General features: G+C 38.7%; 1 pseudogene; it reads right to left on the bottom strand.

Annotated features, from left to right (window-relative positions):
* Positions 1-24,996, bottom strand: part of LOC143433992 (uncharacterized) — a 137,814-nt pseudogene that overhangs the window by 23,826 nt on the left and 88,992 nt on the right.

The following is a 24,996-nucleotide window of genomic DNA, read 5'->3' on the forward strand; positions in this document are numbered from 1 at the left end:
ACCACCCATATAAAATAGGCAGAACCCCCTGATCTTACTATCTTCATCCATCTAGGGGGACATCCTGTGGTCTTTTCTCATATCGATGTCAACCACCTGGAGGGACATCCTGTGGTTTTTCTCATTGTGGTACACTGCTGTTCCATTATCAGGAGCAGGCAGCAAGCTGCACTTAATGAACTGTCTTGGGCTGCACTTCCTCAAGCAAATATCCGTGGAAAGGTTTCTACAAGTCTCCAGCAAATGGACATGTCTATGAGACATTTTTCTTCCTTGCTAATTGTTGGAGGAGAACCAGGTCCACAGGAGGCTGTATAAGGAGTCTGGCTGAACAGAAGTAGGGAACAAACCAGTAAGCAGCATCCTTCCATGAGCTCTGCTTTAGCTCCTGCCTCTGGGTTCCTGCCTTGAGCTCTTCTCTAGGCATTGATAGATGATGGACTGTAAACTGTAGGCTAAAGTCAACCCTTTGCTCTCTAAATTGTTTTGACCAAGTGTTTATAACAGGAACAGGAACCAGACTTAAATAAGCAGCAAGCAGCCGTAGAGAAAAAATTGGCTGTTATTTTAGAAATCCTGAGTTTCCAGCTTCCACTTTCACTTGTGTCTCTTGACAGAATTTTTAGCAATCCAGTGCTTTAAAACTGATGTTTTGGGAGGCAGAGGCAAGGGGATGATGGTGATGGAATAACTATCAATAATCAATGCCAATCAATAATCAATTAATGCTAATCAATAATTATCAATACTAATTGAAAACCAATAATGATCAATATTTGATGGCACAGTCCTTTAATCCCAGCACTTGGGAGGCAGAGGCAGGCAGATTTCTGAGTTCGAGGCCAGCCTGGTGTACAGAGTAAGTTCCAGGACAGCCAGGGCTACACAGAGAAACCCTGTCTTGAAAAACCATCATCATCATCATCATCATCATCATCATCATCATCATCATCATCATCATCATAATTAAAAACAAATGAAAAAATATAAAAAAAATATGTGCTAATCCAAACAAATACATGCAGATGGACATGGATACACTCATAAATAAACAATTTTTAATTGTTTATTTAATATATATATAAACACAATTAACCAGAAGTGCAATGGAAAGATTGCCAGGGCCAAAGGTTCAAGGAGTTTGCTGTGAAAGTGTGTCCCCTGTCACAAGACACATCCGTAAAGTCTCACCAGCAGACATTACCCAAAGGTGAGCTGAACAAAGATGATACCAGTGAACATGCCAAAGTGAATAGGGGAGAGCCTGTGAGGTCTCAGTCCTACACCAAGAACTATAGACAACTAAGAAATGGTAGAAGTAAAGGAGGTCCTCTTCCCTAGGGAATTGTCCACTGCCAAATGGTTAGCCCAGAAAACATACATACATGTAATATTATATGGTTGAGCAGGTCATATATACTATATATATATATATATATATATATATATATATATATATATATATATGTTTTGTTTTTCTTTAACTTTGTTGTTTGGTCCTACTTTATTGAAATATATATATATATATATATATATATATATATATGTAATTATATTATATAATATATATTATAATTATATTTATATATTAGTTTGGTCTTACTTTATTGGAATATATATTATATATATTTATATAATATATATTTATATATAATATATTATATAATATATATTAATATATTATATATTATATTACATATAATATATTAATATGTATATATTATACATATTATGTATTATATAATATATTATATTAATATGTATTAATATATAATATATTATATATTTATGTTATAAATATATATTATATTTATATATATATATATATATATATATATATATATATATATATATATATAAGTTTGGTCTTACTTTACTGGAATATACATATTCCAATATATATATAATATATATATTATACTATAAATATATATAATATATATATTCCTATAAAGTAAGACCAAACTTAACAAAGTTAAGAAAAAAACAAAACAAACCCAATTAAATGTTTAAAGGGAGACTCGTCCTAGAAATGTCTGTGTGACTCACTCCTTTGGTACCAGTGTCTGTAAAATGGGTCAGTGTGCCATGGAGCCATGCACTGTCTATTTCCCCTCAGTGTCACATTCATGTTTTTTACCCTCGTGAAAATCGATGTAAAGACTTTGAGCATTTCCACTCTGCCTGACAGCACCTCACTGCTCGATTATATCTTGCATCTGCAAGTTAAATAAATGTTATTTTTATTTCTTTGTTTATTCATTTCTTTTATTCATTTTATTTAATTAATTTCATTTATTTATTTATTTCATTTATTTATTTATTTATTTGTTCTCTACTACATATCATGAAGGAGACAACAGGGTTACTTCCTGCTCCTATTGTACCTGCACAATCTTCGCTATGGTATTACGAGGCTTCCCCTTGACATTCCTTTCTCATCCTAGAGGGAGGCGGCAGCCATTCCTTATACCATAAATGGACTTCATGGGGTTCTTTTTATTTCCTGCTACTCACTTACACACTTCAGGTTAATAATTCTCCACACTAAACGTTTTCTGATAGAATTACTGTGTGGTTTCTCAACTCTGATTGAAGTTTCACCACTCTATCATGGGAACATATTTGAATATCTGTTTATTATACACATGCATGAATGCATAACAACACATACTGACTCCGCATCTCATGAATTAATCAATGAGATAAAACCCCTTTCATAACACCATCATTGATGAATGTAGAACAAAACATCCTGGAGAGAAACGGCATTCATATATAAATATGTCTGTAATATATATAAATATGTCTATAATATATATATAAATACATCTTTATTATCTATAAATATGTCTGTAATATATAAAAATATGTCTATAATATATATAAATATGTCTATAGTATATGTCTATAATATATATAAATATCTCTATAACATATATACATATGTCTGTAATATATATAAATATGTGTATAATAAAAAATATTCAAATATGTCTAATATATATAAATATGTCTATAACATATATAAATATGTATGTCTATGATATATATATAAATATGTCTGTAACATATAAATATATGTATAATAAACAAATATTCAGCCAGGCGGTGGTGGCGCACGCCTTTAATCCAAGCACTTGGGAGGCAGAGGCAGGTGGATTTCTGAGTTCGAGCCCAGCCTGGTCTACAGAGTCAGTTCCAGGACAGCCAGGGCTACACAGAGAAACCCTGTCTCAAAAAAACAAAAATAAATAAATAAATAAGTAAATAAAAAATAAATAAACAAGTATTCAAATATGTCTGCAATACATATAAATATGTCTATAGTATATATAAATATGTCTGTAATATATATAAACATGTCTGTAATATATATATATAAATATGTCTAACTGGGCAGTGGTGGCACATACCTTTAATCCCAGAACTTGGGAGGCAGAGGCAGGGGGATTTCTGAGTTCGAGGCCAGCCTGGTCTTCAGAGTGAGTTCCAGGACAGCCAGGGCTACACAGAGAAACCCTGTCTCGAAAAACCAAAAAAAGAAATTATATAAGAAATTATATAAAAATTTTAACTTGGGCGTCTGTGTGTGTGTGTGTGTGTGTATTTCTTTAGGATGCGCAGACTCTACTTGGAGAAATGAGACACCACTAGAATGGGCCCTGGCTTGAACTCAGTAAAAACCTTCACCTAGCTTCCATAACACTAGGTAAGCTTTATTTTAGGGTGCCTGCGAACCACATTCTTCTCTGACTTTAGCATCAAAAGTCCCTTCCTATGTATCAATATTGCTCCTCTCACACACCCATGGCTGGTGACACCCCCATAGCCATACCTCCCAGACCTCAGGGAGCACATCACCCATAAATCATAGTTTTTCCAATATCCATGCAGCTGTCCTTTTCTTTTTACTAAGAAAGCTAATGCTGTGTAGAGGCCATGTTCAAAGCAAGAAAAGGCATTTCTGGAGTTTGTTCTTAGCACAGATGCCTTTGGGAAGACCCTCACAAACGTTTTCTTCTTTCTCCTACAGCCATTTCCTGGCGCCTTTGCAAACCAATTCAGCACTGTGGGAAAACAAGTCAGCCAAAAAACTGCTTTAAAAACTGTGCTGTAAAGCTGGGTACAATGTCTCATACCTGCACTTGGGAAGCTGAGGCAGGAGGACTGCTAAGAGTCTCAGGCCAGCTTGGGCTACAAGTGAAACTATATCCAAAAAAAAAAAAGAAAAGAAAAGAAAAAAGAAAAGAGAAAGAAACCCCCCCACACACACACACACCAAGAAAAACCCAAAAGCAAAACAAGGAGGAAACAGAATAGCAGGATGTCCTGGTGTCCGTGGTTTCTTTACCTGGCCAAGGCACCGGTCATCAAAACCAGTGTTTGCCTCACATTCCTGCATAGCATACGGGACTCATCTGTTTGGAAGCAAGACGTGTTTGAGGCATTTTGTCTAGGATCACATTTAACTGAAGCCTTCCCCACAAATCAAGTTTTTTATAAAATAATAATATTATATTATTAAATATTTTAAATATTATAAAATATACTATAATATAATAATATTATAATATGATAAAATAATAAATTATATTATATAATATATTATTAAGCATTACAAATATAAAATATAATAATATAACAATTCTATGATAATATAATATAATAATATAATATATAATATTATTAAACATAAATACTATAAAATATAATAATAATATAATGATAATATAATAATAATATATGTTTTCTCTACTCTGACTATATCAACAAACAAATTCCTTAGAACTACCATGTGGTCATGTGACAAGCAGAGGCCACAGAAATGGCTACCGTCTGGCCACCCTGGAGAGGTTTATATGATTTTCTTCATGTCTGTACGTGCTTTTCTTCTTAATACTCTGGCCTTGCCTACTCACTAGAAAGGTCCAATCACACACAGATGCTTTCTCTGTTCTTGTTGAGACCCACACTGCCCCCTGCTTGGGAGCCACTATGTTGAGGACCACACTGCCCAGCTTGGGGGCCACTGTGTCCCAGACCAAGCTGCTGCTCTGGTCGGCAGGTCAGGGTCTAGCAAGAGAGAGAGTGGGGATGGTGGGGCAAGAGATGCAAAGAACAGAGACAAGGCAAGGTGTGTGTTCAAGTCTCTAGTCTCTTTTATTGTCTCATCTATTGCAAGGAGATACTGGGTATTTACACGCTTTGCCACGTGCCTTGCAGGCATGGACACCACGTGAGTCTTGCTGGTATGGATACCACGTGAGTCCTGTAGGCATGGATACCATGTGAGTCTTGCAGGCATGGATACCACGTGGCTCATAGGTTTTCTAGGCATGGATACCACATGGCTTGCAGGCGTGGATATCACATGGCCTTGCAGCTGGGGGCACTGAACAGCAAAACAAGCTATGTGGGAAAAACAAAATGTTATCAGAGTGTGCCCAGCTGCTGTAGGCTGTTGTAATCAAGTCTCTTCTCAGGGTATACGGCTCAAGATGGCTGCACAGATGATAGCCACCTTCTGTTCCACAGGTACTGTCCTCACTCAGTCCAGTTCCTCATTTGATGTCCCCGTCTTCTCCAGATACTAACGTCACAGAGTGCTGATGTAGCCACAGCACACCTGTAGAAGATCCTTTCTCTTTTTTTTACTTTATTTTTTATTGGATATTTTATTTACATTTCTGATGCCACCCCTTTCCCCATTTCCCCCACCCCACCCCCAGAAAACCCCTATCCCATGCCCCCTTCTCCTTTTTTTTCAAGACTCAGATTAAAGTCACTTTTGGGGTTTTAGTTAATTCCAGATATAATAGAGTTAACCATTAAGACAGCAATCTCAACTCTGCCCCATGTCAACTTTACACACAATCATATCTTCTTATGTCATGGTTAATTTCTAAATTGAGAAAAAAGTCATAATAATGCCTAAATGTTACAATTTCAGCAAAAAAGAACACAATTTCAGCATTATGTATTGCACCAAGTTACAATTATGCCTAAAATGATTGAACTACCCCTTGTACAAGCACAGACACATAAAAATGTTATAATGCATTGTGGGAACATTTTTCAGTGTAGCAACATCAAGTATGATAACCATTGATATTCTCTTAATTAATTTCTAAAATTGAAGAAAGAAATCACAACTGTCTGTAGAAATACAACATTAACAAAAGATGACTGGAACACTCACATCAGTTATAATCCTCATTTGTGCAATTAGTCATGTGGCCTTTGTTTATATTTATAATGACCTTCCCCCACTACCCATTCAGTATTTTCTCCAACCTTGGTAATAACCTCAGCAGGAGGAGTGATTCATACATTCATTTCTGATGGTTCTGTGACCTTTGTAACCCTGTCTGGAGAAGGCTGTTGTAGGCTTCCATTGATCTAAATTACAAGACGTTTAATTGCTTTTAATCATCAAGAGATACCATAAAATGCAAGTTCTCAACTTGTGGGTCACAACCCCTGTGGGAATCTAAGAACCTTTTCTCAAGTGTTGCCTGTGACCAACTGCAAATCAAATATTCATATTACTGTTCATCACAATTGCAATATTACAATTAGGAAGCAGCAATATAATTCATTTTATGCTTTGGGTGTCTCCATAATATAGAAAATGTATTCAAGGATCCCAGCATCAGGAAGGTTGAGAACCACCACTAGAGATTCTGCAGTCTAGACATAAGCCTTTGTAACTCCATTTGGAGAAGCAATTTAACTTCCCCGTGGTGATTAATCAGCCTTTCTAACACTGTTATTGCTTTCTTTTTTTTAAATGTTATCCAAACTGCTTTTTATTAATTAATTAATTAATTTAATATATATGAGTACCATGTATCTGTCTTCAGACACACCAGAAGAGGGCATCAGTTCAAATTAAAGATGGTTGTGAGCCACCATGTGGTGGCTGGGAATTGAACTCAGGACCTCTGGAAGAGTAGCCAGTGCTCTTAACCACTGAGCCATCTCTTCAGCCTTCTGTTATTGCTTTCTTATCTTGTTGGGTTAAGGGCCTTAGATGCCCAAGTTGACCACTGGGAAGACTGAAGGTTTGTTGTAGTTCTTGGAAGGCGAGCTCACCTCTCTATAACTAATAGGAACAGATGTGGTAAGCGACAAGAGAGGGCCAAAGGGGGAAAATGAATCAAAATCTTCAGCTGGCTGGGAGAAGGGGTTGTATTTAGGATGTGCCAGAGACCACGAATAGGAGGACACCAATGAGTCTATGTGGTTGATCTTAGCTAAGATGCATAGCAGTTAGATATGGACACTGAAGAGGCCACATCCTGCAGTCAGGCAGGACCCCCAGTGGAGAGTCAAAGACACCAACCAATCCTAAAACCTTTCTACCCAAAATTTGTCCTGTCTACAAAGAATACAATCTACAACATAGACTCTGTCCAGCAGCAAAATAACCCTTTCATACTATTTTGTTGTTGTTCTAACTTGCTACTCTGATGCTGTGATTGAATCCTCTAAGCAAAACCATCTCAGGTAATAAGTGCTTGTGGTACATGGTTCTATCAGATCACAGTCCATCATTTTGGGAACTTAGATTAGAAACTGTAGGCAAAAAGCATGGACAAACACTGTCTCCTGGCTTGCTCTCTTGCTTGGTCACTGTCTCATGCTCAGCCTGCTCTCTCATCCAGCCCAGGACCACTTGCTTAGGGATATTGCCAGCCTCAGTGAAAGAGACTTCCTAATCTGTAGGTATTTGTAGCTTGGAAATGCTGAGAGGGTTGCTCCAGGGTGAAATTAAGTGCCACAGCTGTGGTTCATTAAAGGCCTCTTCCAGGTTTTCTCATGGCTGCAGTCCCAATGACACAAGAAAGTCCATGGGTTTTTACAGGCTTTAATGTCATAGTGGATGGTTTTTGGATCTGGATGCACCCCCCCCCCCGAAAACTCAGGGCAGAACTTAGTTAAATAGGGAGGGGACGGGGGAGGGGCTGGGGAGCAATGATTAATTGGCTCCACCCTCTGGCCTTCAGGTGCCTCATGAGTATGTAAATCTCTCTAGGGCCTGAGGCCTGTTCCTCATGACTGATGGTAGTAAACCTCTCTGTATGAGAGGCTGTGGAGAAGGCTGAAGCTAAATGAAAAGAACCAGGGCCCAGGATCAGAGCAGAACTCCTGCCATCCAATAATGGTCCAGGGTTCCAAGCTCATGCTCGATCAAGCACCCAGCTGCTTCTCATTGCTTCAACTGCACCACCACCCCACCCTAATGAATCATCAACACTATCTCTCAAAGATGTAGCAACCAGCCATTCTGATGAGGGCATGCCATTGACTGAGGCTCCTTCAGATGACTGAAGCTCTAAAATTTTGAGAACTTAAGACAACTATGACCCAGACACAATAATTAATGAAGAAGTTGTAACAACCCAAAACCAGTGAGCTAATCATATCAATACAGGAGGCCATGCTACCCCAGGAGAAAACCCACTACCACAGTTACTATAGTTGTTTTGGGGGGTTGAGATTGACAGGAGCAGGAACAGGGATTTTCTTACTTGTTAAGATCAAAAACTATGAACAGTTCTGCATTCTATAGATTTAGATTCTGCTATAACACATTTGTAAACAGAATAGAAGAGGCTTATACTTTTTACTCCTCGGACAGAGAGAGTTATATGTTGCCCTTAAAAAAAAAAGTGTTGCTGCTATGCTGACTATTCAGGCATTGTTAAGTTGATTGTCTCTCGGGTCCATGCTGTTCAACAAACTGAAGGCTTTTGTATGACAACAGATAGATGCTATTCAAATGAAACCCATACACATCCATTATTACAGGCTGGAAGTTGGGGATTATAAAACCTCTGTCATCAAGACTAATGAAGATTAACCCCTAACTTATACACTAATCTGGATAGTCAATGACGGGTAAGAGAACACTTCAAGACCCTTGCCCCTAAAAGGGGAGGCCTTACCATCCTAAGACAGGAGCTCAACCAATGGCTGTTGAGTATCCAAAGACAGGAAAGGGAGGCTGGGGTCCTTTGTTCTGACCAAAGGTCTAGCTGCCTGCAGCTATGGGACACTGAGTTTACCTGAGAGGAAGGCTGTGAATCAGAGGGGAATGGAGAACAAGAAAAGCATGGGGCCAAGACAATGTATTCTGATCAAGGCCCAAAGTTTAATATTTTGCTTTCACATATAAAGGGTAAGCCCCACCCCCAGAGTCTCTTCTTGGTTCAGCCCAGGGGCTGGGTAAGGAGATAGTAGCCTGAAGGTGTCAAGGCAAGCTCAGCAGGCAGTCCATTCTCCTTAGCTCCTGTAGTAGACTGCAGGGCCCCAAGGCCAGCAATGCAATGCATCCCATGACCTACAGTTTGGTCTATTGTGGAAAACATGGTTTATTGTGGCCTGCTCAGGCCAGGGGAAGGGCAAACTAAGGAATGCATGGTTTCCATAAGTTTTCCCAGCCTTCCCTTTTGAAAAACAATTTAAAATGGGGGACCTGTGGAGAGCCACCAGAAGGTGGAATCATCCTTACAGCCAAATCAGGGCATATATATACCCTGACAAGAGACTTGTTTTCAACAGCCTACTAAAGTTAAGCATACTCTGATAACATCTTGTTTTAGATACCTAGGATTTTCCCTTGGGTGTGTAAGACTTAACGGTGTGACTTAAGATGTGAGATTTAAGAGTGGTATAAAAAGTGAGAGGCAGACAGAAGAAAGTACTTGGGATTTTGAGACTTGCGATTAGGGACTTGGGACTTCAGACTTGAAAAGAGAGAAGAGAGACGGGAGGAGAGGGAGACATAAGAATAAATGGGACTGAATCAACTCTGTCTGTTCTCCATTCTTCACGTCCATCCTCACTCTCTCTTGCTGAACCCTGACCCACAGACTGGAGCAGCAGTATGAGCCAGAACAATTTAGCCCCCAAGCTTGGGACAGTTCAGGCTCTAACAATTTTGGCCCCCAAGCTTGTGGCACTAAGGGTTCCAACATTTGACAGAGCAGTCCTCTACAGTAAAGTTGTAAAGTCTTTAGCACATTGGTTACATTCATGAGGTTTCTTTCAATATGGAATCTTTTATGTCTTCGAGACTAATGGAACATACAAAAGATTTTACCACAATGATTACCTTCAGAGTTCTGTCCAATATGTGTTCTTTTATGTTTTGGGTGACAATCTTTATGGAAAGGATTTTACCACAATAATTACATTCATATGTTTTTTTCTAATATGCATCCTTTTATGGTTTTAGAAACAAAAACATTGTCAAAAAGGCTTTTACCATATTAATTACATTCATACAGTTTCTCTCCAGTATGTGATCATTTATGTCTCTGGAGACTTTTCACTTATAAATAGATTTTTTACACATTGATTATATAACTAAAGTTTATCTCTGGTATGGGTTCTTTTATGATATTGGAGATGACCTTGTTGTGTAAAGCCTTTACCACAATGACAATATTCATAAGGTTTCTCTCCAGTATGTGTTCTTTTATGTCTTTGGAGACTACTGTGACATGAAAAGGCTTTACCACATTTGCTACATTCATGAGGTTTCTCTCCAGTGTGTATTCTTTCATGAGATTGGCGATGACTGTGACATGAAAAGGCTTTACCACATTGATTACATTCATAAGGTTTCTCTCCAGTATGTGTTCTTTTATGTCTTTGGAGATGACAGTGCCATAAAAAGGCTTTACCACATTGATTACATTCATAAGGTTTCTCCCAGTATGTGTTCTTTTATGTCTTTGGAGATGACTGAGACATGAAAAAACTTTACCACAGTGATTACATTCATAAGGTTTTTCTCCAGTATGTGTTCTTTTATGTCTTTGGAGATGACAGTGCCATGAAAAGGCTTTACCACATTGATTACATTCATAAGGTTTTTTCTCCAGTATGTGTTCTTTTATGGTATCGAAGAAAACTGTGACGAGAAAAGGCTTTACCACACTGATTACATTCATAAGGTTTTTCTCCAGTATGTGTTCTTTTATGATATCGGAGACTACTTTGACATGAAAAGGCTTTACCACAGTGGTTACATTTATAAGGTTTCTCTCCAGTATGTGTTCTTTTATGTCTTTGGAGATGACTATGACATGAAAAGGATTTACCACATTGATTACATTCATAAGGTTTCTCTCCAGTATGTGTTCTTTCATGTTTTTGGAGACCACTGTGACATGAAAAGGCTTTACCACATTGATTGCATTCATAAGGTTTCCCTCCAGTATGTGTTCTTTTATGATTTTGGAGACCACTGTGACATGAAAAGGCTTTACCACATTGATTACATTCATGAGGTTTCTCTCCAGTATGTGTTCTTTTATGTCTTTGGAGATTACTGTGACATGAAAAGGATTTACCACATTGATTACATTCATAAGGCTTCTCTCCAGTATGTGTTCTTTTATGGTATTGGAGATGATGGGGTCTTGCAAAGGCTTTACCACATTGGTTACATTCATAAGGTTTCTCTCCAGTATGTGTTCTTTTATGTCTTTGGAGATGACTGTGACATGAAAAGGCTTTACCACATTGATTACATTCAAAAGGTTTCTCTCCAGTATGACATCTTTCATGCCTGCAACAATAATGGGTACATGTGAAAACTTTACCACATTCATTACCTGATCAATCATTTTAGCAATATGAATAAATTATGCAGTTGGTATAATAATAAAGAACACTCAGATCTTAAGGTTTTATCATTTTGATGTTCATGGTTGTACTTGCTCACTGTGGGTTGTTTTCTGTCTTTGAAAATACCTGTGATGGTGGGAACATTTATTACATGGCTCACATTTCTAACATCCTTTTTCTATGTGAGATTTCTGTATGATGTATGATGACCTTGCAATAAACTTAAAATTTTCACTAAAGAATATGAATTTCAACAACTTTATCATGGGATATTTGCTTATTAGAAGATTATGGATACATGTTTATCACTATTCATTGTGCAACAACTAAATATTATGAGACTATACAAATTGGTACTTCCACAAAATAGCTCTAATGGATATACAAATTAAATAAAGGAATCTCTTAAGGCATTGTTTCCTTCTTTTCTTTCTTACAGAAGTGCCTTGCAAACACAATTCAGGTAACTGCCATTGAAGTACATATTTTTGAAAGAATATTATGATCATAGCTACAATAATAGAACTGATATTTTACACACTTGCTTTCCCTTAGAGCTTTCAGATCAAATTAAAATTTTCTCACAGGCATATTTGTATTAGCTTAAACATTAAAATTACCTCTTGTGACTTCTAGAACTTTGATGTTGTTCTTCAATATGATGATCTTTCAAATTATAGCCTACAACACAGTACCAGAAAATGAATAATGTGGTATTGGTATTAGGCAAAATACAAGTTACTCTGAATTTTCACAGCAATGAACCTGATTTATTCAACTCAATATTACTTATACTCTATTGAAATAAGATATGATCATCAGTAACCAAGAAACATTTCTTTCCCTTATTTTGAAAAAAAAAAAATTCACAGTCTTACCTATAGCAGTGAGGTTCCAGTAGGTCTCTAGCATCACATCTTTGTAGAGATTCTTCTGGTAAGGTTCCAGCAAATTCCACTCTTCTGCAGTGAAGTTCACATGCACATCATCCTCAGTCACTGCATCCTAAAATATCACATACATGTGTACAACACAAATCCTGATACTGACATAACTACAAAGTAAATGTATGCTTCCCAGACAATGTAATCATATAATTCAGGTGATTCCTCCACTTATTTACTGACATATAAATTATAATAATCACCATGTCAGTTTAGAAGGAACTTGAAATATAAGGCTCACCTATGTCACTTCTGATCTTCTTTGAATAGGATATAGCCTTGCAACACAAATCACAATTGCAAGGGATATACAGGGGGAAACAGATCAACTGTACTGAGCACACATCTGAAAAGCTGTATGAACAATTACTAACTATAAAAGTGATGGGCAAGCTGTGTGTATTTGCTCATGTCTTTAATCACAGAGGTACAGGCAGGTGTATGTCATTGAGCTGGATGCCATCTCGGTCCATACAATAAGTTTCAGGACAGCAAAAGTTACATGTTAAGAACCTCATTCTGCTACGAAAATACACCAGGAAGCAAAAATTATAGAATGAAATCACAGTTTTTTACTGAAGTTCCTACAGAGACTTATACATTCACTGCAGTTTTGTATTCATCTTACATAAACATAAAATGAATTGGTTTAAACAGCAACATTAATTAAATTTTACTAAAATTTAATTAATTTTAGTAAAATTTTACTAAAAGGGAATGCATGCTTAAAGTGTTAAAAATTGACAGATGAAAATATTAATAATGTATATGTTTTTAGTTTTTGTGGGTTTTTTTTTTTGAGACGGGTTTCTCTGTGTAGCCCTGGCTTTCCTGGAGCTCACTCTGTATACCAGGCTAGCCTCAAACTCAGAAGTCCCCCTGCCTCTGCCTCCCAAGTGCTGGGATTAAATATGTGCACCACCACCACCTAGCAGTAATGTATTTGTTGACCAAAAATAAAGAATGTAGTTCAGGAGATATAGCTCAGGAGTTGAAAGATCTTGCTGGTCTTCCACATAATGATGGTCAATTTCTAGCATACACATGTGGACCAACACCTGTCTATATCCTCATCATCAGGAGTTCAGAGGGTATCTTCTGACAACAGTAAAGATGAGGCACACATGATATTCATATTCATACACCCAGCCATAATACACTTGTTAATTCAAAAATTTCACAAGAAACATAAGAGTTAGGCAGGACATCATACACTTGCAATTTCATGAATCTGAAGCATCAGATAATATTGATGACAGGAGCATAAGCCATCCAGAGAAATAGAATATAATCTATATATTAGGCTGAATTTCAAAATTAAGTATGTGGACAAAGAGCAGCACAAAAGCATGTACTTATTGAACAAAACCATGTCAGGGGGCTTATGTGGTTTCCCTATCTACAATCAGGAAAGGAAGGGCTTCACTGAAAAACTTGGTCCAGAAAACCAAAAACAAAATGAATAAAGTTAAAAATATAAAACCACCAGGTTTGCAAAAATAGCATAGCATTGAACAGCAAATGTGTGCACAGTATCTTATGTGATTGAGGGACAGAGACCAAATGGGGAATGTATGGGAGCATAAGAAGAAAGCTGAAGGATCAGATTCAACCACAACACTGGAGACACCCAGAACAAAATTTTCCCTGTCTAAAACAAATGCAGGGATAAAGCTGGAGCAGAGACTGAAGGAATGGCCAATGAAAACTCATTCAATTGAAGACACACATGGGCAAGCTTGAATCCATGACATTATTAAGGATATTCTGTGATGCTCCCACACAGGAGCCTTGCATAATTGTCTATTGAGAGGCTCCACTCAGCAGCTGACTGAAGCAGAAGCGGAGATCCACAGTCAAAAATTGCATGCAGCTTGGTAACTTTAATGGAAGAGCTGGGGGAAGGATTGAAGGCCCTGAAGAGGATAGGAACTTCCCAGGAAGACCAACAGACTCAACTAACATTGATCCTTGGGGACATGCAGAGGCTGAGCCACAAAAAAATAACACACACAGGCTGGACAAAAGATGCTGGCCCATAAGTAGCAGATGTGCAGCTCAGTCTTCATGATGGTCTTACAACTACTGTAGCAGGAGCTGTCCCTAAAGCTGCTGTATATCATTGGAATCTGTTCCTTTAACTGGGATGCCATGTCTGGCTTCAGTGGAGAGGATGCACCTAACCCACTAGAGACTTGATACACAATCATGGATACCCAGGGGCCCACCCCCTGTGAAAGGACAAACAGAAGATACAGGAAGATCTCTGTGAAGGCAGGTGACCTAGAATAGGGAATCCACTAAGTTCATAGCCATTTTATGTATAAAACCTTGAAACTGGAAAGAATCCAGATGTCCCTCACCCAAAATATGAATATAGAAAATGTGGTTCATTTACAAAAGGAAAAACTATTTAGCTATTAAGTACAAGGACATCATGAATTTTGCAGGCAAATGCATACAGCTAAATACTATCATCTCAGTGAGGTAACCCAGATCTAAAAGCACATGTGTACACATGCACATGCATGTGTGTACTCACCTACAAATATATAATAACCACAAAGCACAGGAAACCCACACTACACTGCATAGACCCAAAGAAGCTATATAAAAAGGCCCAAAGGAACATGGTTGAATCTCACTCAGAAGGGGGAATAAAGCAGTCATAGGAGGCAGATGGAAGAGAGAGAACTGGATGGGAGAGCAGATAAAAAAAGAGGAATTGGGGAGAACGAGCAACAAGAGATGGCCAGAAGGGAGAAATGAATCAAAATCTGCAGCTGCCTGGGGGAGGGGGTACATTTAGGGTACAATTATGTGCCAGAGACCATAAATAGGTACCAAGGAGTCTAAGGTTGATCTTAGCTGAGATGTATAGCAGTTAGATATAGATGCCGAAGAGGCCACATCCTGCAGTCAGGCAGGAACCTCAGTGGAGAGTTAAAGATACCAGCCAATCCAAAAGTCTTTCTACCCAAAATTTGTTCTTATCCACAAGAATATGATATACAACTTAGATTCTGTCCAGCAGCAAAATAAACCTTTGATACTATTTTCTTGTTGTTCTAACTTGCTAGTCTGCTGCTGTGATTGAATTCTCTGAGCAAAAGCATCTCAGGTAATAAATGGTTGTTGTACATGGTTCTGTCAGATCACAGTCCATCATTTTGGGAGCTTAGAGTAGAAACTGAAGGCAAAAAACATGGACACACACTGTCTCCTGGCTTGCTCTTTTGCTTGACCCCTGTCTCATGCTCAGCCTGATCTCTCATCCAGCCCAGGACCACTTCCTTAGGGATATTGCCACCCTCAGTGGAAGAACCTTCCTAATCAATCATCAACACTATCCCTCACAGACATAGCAACCAGCCATTCTGATGAGGGCATGCCCTGAACTGAGGTTGTTTCAGATGACTGTAGCTCTGAAATGCTGGGAACTGAAAACAACTATGAAACAGACACAATAATAAATGAGGAAGTTCTAAAACTCCAAAACCAATGATTTAACCATATCAATTACAGGAGCCACAGCCACTCCATGAGGGACTTGGAGTTGTGGCTGAGCCAGGACAAAATGGAGAGGGCACTTGCTCAGAGCAGGGAAGGATACACTGGAATGGAGAATTCAAAGGCTGTGCTGCCCTTGTGTGAGGTGTCTTTAACCTTGGGCTCCCAAGGGAGTGCTACCAAAGATGTGGCTAAAACAACTGGAAGGTGGATAGAGAAGCAGATTGCCCCACAGACCTGGAAATGGCCTCCCCAAAGGATAAGATCTCTGGTCCAAGAAAGATATGCTAACTCTGTTGGAATAGATAAAGAACAACCCTCCATCTAATGACAACTCCAAAACTACAGAGTCACCTATGGACTTGGTCCAGGGTAGAACGAGAGGGAAGTAATGAGATATTTGTCCTTTCCACCATATAAAACAGGATAGGAAGAACATGATTGAATTTTCTGTCATGGACTAGTCAATGGGTCTTAGTTTTGTTGGTAAGAAGGATTTAACCCAAGGTGAGGGATAAGTAACGAAATCAATTGGAATGAAAACAGTATTATTTCTAATCTCAGTCACAGAATAACAATGTGCAACACTCATAACAGACAGCCACAAGGGGGCGGTAAAGGCTACCCAGCAGATTCTTCCACTTGGACAGAGGAGAAAATGAAGACAAGCTGGCAGCTGTGAGTCCTCTAGCAGGGTTCCAAGTCTGCTCTAACCTTCCCAGAAATTAAGACCAGAGGCACAGCGTCCACTATACCAGACTCTGGAATATCTTTGAAGCACTTTGGTGCTATGACTTTCCAGCTTATCTAATGTAGCAGTATTCCACATTCAATTTAGCCATCTCCCTCCACATATACTCAAGAAAAATCTGAAAATCAAGGCACGCAGACTCAAACCTGACAGGCAAGCCACTGACCCAAAAACAACAATGGTGCATCTTAAACACCAGCCTTTCAATCCTTTAGTTGGGAGTCCTCAGTTTTTGGATCAATGCAATAAGATGTTATGTCCACGTCGCAGAGACCCCAAAGACCAACAAGGAGCCTATTGCAACGCAAACACATGGAGGTCTTTATTATGAGATCTGGAATAAAGATTTTCACCAGTCAGCCTCACATGAGATCAAAACTGAGAGACTAAGTATAGGGGTTCTGGGTATTTATTGCAGTTACAGCAAGATTGGGACATTAACATGCAGGTCAGCAAGTTAAAATTGTAAAAACTGCATGTCTGGCATAATCTGCAGGAACCAATCAAAGGGGAAAATCATCTGACCACCATGATGAGTAGGCTAACTTTTCCTGTGTAAGGTGTATTAGTTATCGATATGTAGCTTAACCCTGCAGTTGTACCTGGACTGTTGACAAAGGGGATTGTAATAGGATGTTTGCTCAAGTGGACTTTGTGCACTCTCAGAAACAGAATTGATTGGACTTTACAAACTCATCTTTGTGCCTGAGGCCCTTGTTATTGAAAGATGCTCCTGTTCAACCACAAGCCATGCATGGCTGTAGAAAAGGTACTGTGTCCAAAGATCTTCCTCACTATCTGTTACTGCAGATCCTAATATCAGTTGCTCTTAATCTGAGACAGAATACCAGTGGAAGTTGCCTCTCCACCTGTGCATGCCTCTTATAGATAAGAGAGACAATGCCCACCTGCCCTTCCTTTCCTGCCTCATCCCTGTGTCTCAGCCCCACTTGGGCATACAGTCCTTGTTCAACCACATGCTTTACCTGCATGTAAAGGACACAAGGTAAGCTTTCTATAGATCTACCACACTGTCTGTTATCCCAGATGCAATGATCACAGTTTCCCCTAGCACTGTACTAAACACCAGAGGCAGCTTTACCTCTGTCCTGACTATGTCTGCCTGTGGATGCTAAGATCATCTCTTCCTGCCCACCTCTTCTCCCTGCTCCCAATATTACCCAGCATTCCCCATTGAGCATACCCACCAAACAGGCCAGTATTAAAGGCAAAACTCAGACAAATTTTTCTGTAAATCCAGACATCAAACAGTAACCCAGAAACAAAATTTCTACCCAAGCAAGACAAATCCAGAAATCAGTATCTAAATCAATAATCACTTCAAACCCAGAGGAATAGACACCAGCATAGGAATATAATAAATAATAACCAGGAAAATATGTCACCAAAGAATCCAAGCTATCCTATCACAGCAGGTCCTGAGAAATAAAAACATGCAACAGATATAGTACAAAAGATGTTGTTTAGCCTGGCGGTGGTGGCACACACCTTTAATCCCAGCACTTGGGCGGCAGAGGTAGGGGGATTTCTGAGTTCAAGGCCAGCCTGGTCTAAAGAGTGAGTTCCAGGACAGCCAAGCTTACATTGAGAAACCCTGTCTCAAAAACCAAAAAAAAGACATTGTTTGGAAGAAGGGAGATGAGTGAGAACCTGGAGAAGGCATTAAGGCAGGAAAGAGGACCTGCAGACAGGCAGAGAGACAGGGAGAAGAGAGAGAGAGAGAGAGACCTGAGAGTAAAAAAAGAGAATAGAGATGGGCATGTGCAGAGAACAGAGACAGGGAACAAACATAGATAGCAGCTGTAGCTGGTTTTCCATGTATATAACAAGCACACGTGACAACAGCAGCAGGTGATGGAGGCAGGAAATGACTTAAGCAGTTGCTAAGTCCCTGAGAGCAGAGCATTGAAATTGCCTGTGCACTGACACCTACAGAGATAAGGTTCACCCAGGGAACAGGAAAGGAAGAGAGAGTCTCAAATATTAAGGATGAATAAAACAAAATGGATACAGCAGTCAAAAAATGTGGATACTAAAAGTTTCCTGGCAATAAACAACCAGGAATTCTTCAACATGTGAAAGGGAAAAACTACAGATAAATGAAAAAGGAGAATTTCAGCCCAAAAGTCTAGAAAATATTTTCAATGAAATCATAAAGGAAAAATTTCCTAAACCAAAGAATATGCCTGTTAATATGCAAGAAGCATCCAAAAAAACTCAACAGATTGGAGAAAAAGTCCCTTAACCACATAATAATCAAACACTAAATGTAAAAAATAAAGCAATATAAAAAACTACAACAGAAAAAAATTAACAAAAACTAAACAAAACAAAAACAAGTAATGTATGAAAACGAATCTGTTAGATTTATGCCTGTTTTCTTGAAAACAGGTTTTGTTTGTTTATTTGATTGTTTGTTTGTTTTTTGAGACAGGGTTTCTCTATGTAGCCCTGGCTGTCCTGGAACTCACTCTGTAGACCAGGCTGGGTTCAAACTCAGAAATCCGCCTGCCTCTGCCTCTGCCTAGGCCTCCCAAGTGCTGCGATTAAAGGCATGAGCCACCACTGCCCAGCTATGCCTATCTTCTTAATGTATTCTACAAAAGACAAAATAGTTTGGACACGTGTGCTGCAGAGTCAGAGAAATCACACATTTCTACAAGAAAGCAACTGGTCTAAATGTTTTGTGCAGATTCAGAATCATCTATGATAGTGATGTTACTCAGAGGTCACCTCCTGATCACCAGGGACCTCACAGGTGGTCACATCTGGGGCTGATCCTTCCTATGCAGCCCCAGAAAAGACCCAGCACCCCAGCTCCCACTGCTCAGCCACCTTCCCCTACCCAGTGTGGGCAGTGATCCTGTGCTCACCATGACTCGATTTCAGAGCTTCCCTGAGGTCTCCACACAGCACCAACAGCAGAGCTCAGAGCAAGGCACAGATGACCATTCAAGCCTACACAGGCACAGTGAACATGCAGAATGGCACCCGGAAGAACGCGCCTCCTTTTCTGATTGGCAGGTCTGCCTGAAAGCCTCTATTGGCCAGTGAGTCTTACCACTCCTCAAGGTTAAAGTGTGCTTCCCATGCAGGGACAGACCTTTTCCAAATCTTAGAAGTTTGTACTCCATTAGCATGTATACATAGCCTTTAGAAGGAATCTCGCCCCACCCTGCCCTGGGGGAGAACGCACCATTCCATCTCTGGCTGTTCAGCTGACTGCTCCTCCCCTCTGAGAGCAATGATCCTGCACCTACCAGGACCTGACTCCAGACCTTACCTGAGCTTCATTCACAGCACTTGCCTTCTTCTTCCTGTAATCAAGGTGAACAGTTTCCATAGCCATGTACTGAGTGTGCAGTGGAGGCATCAATCTGACCCATAAGTGGAAAGATATCCTGGTTATTTCTTAGCATTCTGTCTAAACTCCACCATAGTTTCCTGGCAACAGCCAGGTAAGCCCCCCCCCCCCATGTTTACCTGGCAACAGCCAGATAGGCCTGACCCACTGGAAAGGTAGCTACTTGCCCCTTCCTCTCTTTTGATCTCTTGCCCTTTTGTTCTCTCTTTCTCTGGCCCTCTTGGGCTCTTCCCTTCCCCATTCTCTCTCCACATGCTCATGCCCAGCCTCTACTTCTCTACTCTGCCACGCTCTGCTTTTCTCTGGCTCTACTACCCTCTTAACTCTCCTCCCCATGTCCTGGATAAACTATATTCTATTCTATACAGTCTTGTGGCCAGTTGCTCCTGGGAAAGAGCTGTCTCAGTGTGAGGCATGGTCCCTCCAGGGGAAGAAATATCTCAGCAGGAGGCATGAGCCTGCTGAGACATCCCCTTCCCCCACACCTCCCCTCACACCCATAGAACATATTCCATCTGTCTTTAAAGAGAGGTAACTATGGGGAGGAGGATACCTGGCTGTCATCAGATAACTGTGAGGTAGAGTTTTAGACAGAATGCTAACACCATTAACACTAAAGAGGGATTTTAGGAAACAAGAGACTTATTTTGTGGCTTCATGCTGGGCTCAGGGAAACTGCAGCTCCCTTGCAGCAGATGACAGGTATCAGTCAACCCTGAAGAAAAGCCAGAGACATAAGGGAAACACAGTTGAGCACTATTGGTAGCCAGCACATCTTCATTAGTGGAAAAGTGGAGAAAAAACAACAGTTGAATTAGTACACATTCTGTAGATAAATATAGCTCAAATCATAGAGAGAATGAATCTTTGTATATAGAAAGATTATTTAATAGAATGTCCCAGTAAAGGCTGTTGGGCAAGGTAAATTAGAAAATCAAGGACTGGTTGATTTTATGCTGCAGGATATTAGACCTGATTTCAGTGTATACCAGAATTTGGAAGAGATAAGTGCTTACTAATACTAGTTTTAAAACACAAATAAAAAACAAATCACTTTAAAAAAAAGGTAGGGCAAGTACAAAAATCAAAACACCACCCTGTTCAATGTCCTTTATATATGTGGGTTGTCAAAGAATCTGTAGCCCAGATTAAAGGTGGATCTGAACTTATCAAAAGAGCAAGATTAATAAAGGGTTTTTCACGTCAGAAGTTGTAATTAAGAAATATACCCCACAGCAAGCATGATTTGAGTTAGGGCTAGGGGATTAAACAGTCATGGTTTGGATTAGGATAAGGGTTTTTAGAATGAGGTTTAGGACATTAGGAAATTCAGAGGTGAGGGTTAGGATAGAGTTAGGCTCAGTGTTAAGGTTAAGGTGACTACCATTATTCTTGATGGTCCTACTGAGTCAATATTATCCCTATTACACAAAGAAGAAATATCAGGCCTACAAGGTATTCATTTCATATCTTATTTTTTGTTTGTTTGTTTTTTGAGACAGGGTTTCTCTGTATAGCCTTGGTTGTCCTGGAACTAACTCAGTAGACCAGGCTGGCCTTGAACTCAGAAATCCAGCCGCCTCTGCCTCCCATGTGCTGGTATTAAAGGTGTGAGCCACCATTGCCTGGCTCATTTCATATCTTAATGGTTTGTTTTATTATTATTCTGAGAGCTTCTCTCTTACTTAGAGAAAGGATTCTCAAAAGAACCTAAAGTTTTTCCAGCCATTTACCTCCAAAACTAGCATACTAACAAAGTAAGCAAAGACTGATATTCACAGAACCCCACAGATAATCAAAGGATAAGTTGCCAAGAGCCACACAGCCTGCTGCCAGCAAAGAACATTCATGCTACCCTATGCTGGGTCTCATTGTCAGCTATTGCTGCAGTTAATTTTCCTCTGAGATAAAATGCCCTCAGTAGTCTTCTGCTCTAGACATGTCTGGTTTACTTTCTGCCCAACCTAAAAATATGCTTACTAAAGATGTCTATGTGAAGTTTTCACTTGACAATGAAAATTATGAAACAGAAATCCCAGATAAGCAATAGACACAAAGTCATGCCTTATACATTTTCACTTTTTATTAATTACATGTAGAATATACACCTGAGACATGGTTTGTTACTCACATCATGTACTTAATAGCAAATGAATTACAAGTAAATTAAACTTGTTAACATGATCCTAGTTCATTTTGTTCCTAACGAAAATAAACTTAAATATTGATATGAAAGGTCAAAAATATATTAAGTCAATATATCCACACCGGGACAATAAATATAAAATGATAATATGGGTCTGATTCTTTCCTTTAAAGAGTATGCTACTAATAGACCAGAAGATGTTATTAATACTGGACATTGTCCTCACTCATACAAGACTAACACATCTATGACTTTAATTGTGATATATACATATTTTAAATTTTATGCAGGCATAAACATGTTAATAATTTAAAAGATATCTATATGCAGTAAATCTTCTTTAAAAACAGATAAATATACAAAGATAGGCAGATACTGCACGGGGCTTATCTTATTTTCTAAATTAAACCACAGCCATTTTCATACCTTCAGCTTTGTTAAATTAAAATAATCACACCAGGGCTTTTTAAATGTTACTAAACCTCTATGCAAAAAAAAAAAAAAAAAAAAAAAAAATGACATGGCTGGCCAGTATTTGTACAACTTGGAAGGGGAATAACTATTTAGGTAATGTAAATTTGTCTCCATATGTACTGAGTAAAGTATTTTTAATGTGACTGATTGCAGGATGTCTACAGTCTCAGAAGAAACATTTTATCAATTTTTGTATGTAAAATGAATTATTTCACTGTTATCCTAGGGTGAACTATGATAATTTTGAAATACGGTGCAACTGAGAAATTAGAAAGAGGGGATATAAATTGCTTATTTCCCATCCCTGAATATATATTCTCACAATAGATTTTGATTTTTTTGTTAAGCCCATTGCATGCTATGGTATTAACATTTATAAAATGTTAGAATGATCTAAACATGTAAATGGTTTCAATAAGAAAATTATATATAGATTACGATGGAAATTTCCCAAATGCGAAGAAAAGAAAGGATACAAAGCTGTTGGAAGTTCTGAAGGAATAAATGAGGTATTTAAGTCACTTAGGACATAAAAGTTTTGGGAAATACCTATGGGATTAAAGTATCTGTCTTCAAATCAACATTTATGACAAACTGGCGGTAATCTAAGTTTTATTCTATCCTGTGTCCAGTCTACATTGAGGAGAGTCAAAATACAGGGATGATTCCCTCAGAGCTTCTATGGGCAATCACACTCAGCCCAAGCAAGGATATTGAGTAATGTTCACTAAGAGGGAAAACAGTACAAAGAAAAGCTTTTAGATACAGAGATTCTTCAAAAGATCAAGTGATAACCTAGACATGAAATTTCAACAGACCTTTAAAGAAGGTCAACAGAAGTTGATTTTGCTAAATGTGTAATCTTAAGAAGGCATATGTAAAGCATGATCACTTTCAGAATGCAGTGTGTCTCTTTAGCAAGTGAAGGGACAAGAGTCCTCAAAAATTATGTTTGATCCTGTGAAACGTTATTTAGAAAATATGTTCCCACTCTTGATTCTCTTTGTCATATATAGATGCATCTAAATATCCCAGATGAAAGAAAAGCCCTTTGCTTACTTCAGCTTGGCAGGGTCTACATACAGCTGAGGAAAACTGAACAGCCTTATTAAATACTGAGGCCAAATCTAAAATCCATATTTACCAAAATAGAACACCATCTCACTATCAAAGAGAACTTCTCACTAATAGACTGTGTCCTTCACTGCAGTAACCATGCATGCTCCCTGATTTAAATGTGATGTAGGAGCAGCAGGTACCTGCTCTTCATGCAGGGTTCTGATGAAGCAAACAGCTCAAGTTGTATCCTTTTGTGAAGGGCTATGGAATATTGTCCAACTCATAATAGATGCACATTTCACCTTGTAAAACATAACCCATGTTAAAAATGATGCTAGGAGTATTTCTTCAAAATTTAATTCTTCATACACTACAAGAGTGTAATAGAAGAGAATTAGTAGTTGAATCTAACTTAATAAGGGGTTGTCCAAAATTCCTAAATTTTTTTTATCAAATTACTGACCTTGCAAGAAGGCCAAAAAAAAATCAGTCTTCTAACACCCAATACAAAGCATGACATTGGTTTTTAGGTGTTACTCTTGCCTATTTTCTTCCTATAATAAGTGTAATTCTGCCCTAATTATGTTCTTAACTACATCCTGAATGGAAATATAATGGTCCTAACAGTCTGGCTTTTGTGTATTATGAATGTTACCTGAATCACATAACAGAATCCTTCCATGTGTGCTGCCTTCCAGCACTGTCTTATTTGGAGAGTCTTTGTCATCTCTTTTGTTTGAATTTGTCCCCTTAGAAGGACTCTTCTCTGAGGTACCATAACTGCTGCTCTTTCTATATCACCCCTTTGGTGAGTTTAACAGCGTAGAAGGATCCATTGTACAAACACCAAAAAGGACAGTCTCAAAGGTGACTACAGTGCCAGCCCACTCATATTCATCTTGTCACAGCATCACCAGAGATGGATTCATGGAAAGACAGGAGAATTTGTGAAAAACCTTAAGTATGGGAAAGGCTAAATACAGGAATGTAAGACACATTGACCTATATTCATTTCTTCAAATGAGGTAAGGAAGGTAGCTCAGGTATTTGTGGTGGTTGTGCAAACTGGAGGATCTGAGTT

The sequence above is a fragment of the Arvicanthis niloticus genome (assembly GCF_011762505.2).
Source record: "Arvicanthis niloticus isolate mArvNil1 chromosome Y unlocalized genomic scaffold, mArvNil1.pat.X SUPER_Y_unloc_2, whole genome shotgun sequence".
NCBI lineage: Eukaryota > Metazoa > Chordata > Mammalia > Rodentia > Muridae > Arvicanthis > Arvicanthis niloticus.